Source organism: Diachasma alloeum, unplaced genomic scaffold, assembly GCF_001412515.2.
Source record: "Diachasma alloeum isolate Michigan unplaced genomic scaffold, Dall2.0 Dall_scaffold_00371, whole genome shotgun sequence".
Lineage (NCBI taxonomy): Eukaryota > Metazoa > Arthropoda > Insecta > Hymenoptera > Braconidae > Diachasma > Diachasma alloeum.
In genome coordinates, this window is record NW_021680510.1 from 396,471 (window position 1) to 398,713 (window position 2,243).

Here is a 2,243-nt window from a genome sequence, read left to right on the forward strand (position 1 = left end):
TTACTGAGTTTTTCTATTGTCATGTGTTGTTGGTGCAGGCAACAATAACTGTTTGAATCAAATAAGAAATTATTTATTAATTAATTTTTTGAATCAAATAAGGAATGCTTTCACGAAGTTTCCATTTTTTAGAGTTGAATATCGCAGAAAATATGTAGTACAAAATTTTACAAAGAATTTACCGTATTCAGAATTTATCAATCTATCACGGATTAGTTTTTTAAAACCATCTTAAGAACAGTTTTCTCATAAGATGGAAAAATCTAGTCCCTGTGGATTTCCGGAAAACATTCTAAAGAAGTTAATTAATTGCATTCTCATAATTTATTGAACTTTTCTATTCTCACGTGTTGTTGATGCAGGCAACAATAACTGTTTGAATCAAATAAGAAATTATTTGTCAATAAGGAATAAGGACTGCTTTCACGAAATTTCCATTTTCTAGAGTTGAAATATTGCAGAAGCTATGAAGTACAAAATTCAACAAAAAATTCATCGTATTCGGAATTTATCAATCTATCATGGATTAGTTTTTTAAGAATACATTAAGAACCATTTTCTCATAAGATGGAAAAATCTAGTTCGGGGGGACTCATAAAACCGTTTGATGCATGCCTCGCGTGTCAGAACCCCGCAATTCATTATTTATCATCTCCTAAACTGCGTAGTACACCTAGCTAGAATTTTTTTCAATAGTTGGGGACTATTCTAAACATTATCTATGAAAAACATGGGGACAATCTTGAGAAAAACGTGTTTTCTGAGGATACACCTTAAGCAGTGTAACCATTGGTTCAACATTTTTTCAAGTTTTGTGAATTTATAAAAATGCACGAGGCTTATAAAAATGAAAAAAAACAATGGTCGATGATACTTTCTGAGTTATTGCATAATCAGAAAATTGAAACAAAGTATAGTATAGTAAAAACAATCTTACTCTATATACATAAGTTCAGATATCCGTTTCCCAAAAAATTCATGGACGGTTCTAGGCGGTTCCGAAAAGGTCCAGAACGGTTCAGAATTCTTAGAAAAGTTTGCGAATCGTCTGCAAAACTCTGCAATTTTCCGATGCAAAATGTTCCAGAAGACTTTGGAATGTTCTAGAAATTTTTTGAAATTTAGCGATTAATTCAGAAGCTAACACTTTGGAAAATCATTTAAGGTTCTCGAAATTTCTAAGAAGCTCCAGACAGTTTTTGTGGTACAGCTGTTTTTGTGAGGGAATTTTTACATTAATTTTGCGTTATTTTATCGTAAAATTACCCCAAAAATTTATCCAAACTTCTCGATTGTTATTTGATGTTTACTGACTCCGGATATTTAGGACAGAATCCACAGTGTAGCAGTCGCTACTTCTCGATTCTTTTAAGAGCTTACTTATGAGACTCTTTCATCATCAATGCATTTTCTAGGAGCTCCGAAAATGTTTCGAATATTCTAGACTTTTCTGGAATTTATCGCCTAAATATCGATTTCAACATGAAAAAGGATGAACCGCCGTAAGACGGGCCACCAAATGCAATAGTTTTCATAAAAACAAGAAATCAGGAGTGAAGTGGTCAATTGGTTCAAGTCAACTTAGCTCCCAGTTGAGTTTTTGTTGAATAACTCGGAATTTAAGACAGATAGCGAAATTTTTGTAAGATCTTTTTCGATAGTCTTCACTTTTCTTTACAAAAAAGATTTTTAGGAAAATTTTGCTAACTCTGTTAGAATTTGCGATATTCATCGAGAACTGACGCTAGAATGGAATTGACTTGAACCCTTTGACCACTCCACTACTGAAATGTTTCTCAAATTTTCCATAAAATCCACAAATATGCCCAAATTTTTGTTAGTCCGAAAATTTTCGTGTTTTTTTTATACTCCTGGCAAACTTGGATTGACACCGTGAAAATTTACTGAAACAAGAGAATACATTCTTGAAAACTCGAGGATGTTTCAGATTTTTCCCGAAGGTTGCAGAGTTCTCCCTTCTTTCTTCTGGAGAAAGATTCTGGAGAATCTTCTTTAATGTAATTTTCACATTAAAGAAGGGAATTTATATAGCGTTCCACATCTTTGTGACGTCATAGGAAAATAAGTGGATGGGATTTGGATGAGGTAGGAGGGAAACCGGGATTGTGAAGACTTGTGAAGAAAAATTATGTTCGTCACACGGCCGAAAACAACTATTTCGTGTCACGGGACCTGAAAAACCCCATTTTTGTGGCGCTACCCCCCCCCCCCCCCCCCCCCCC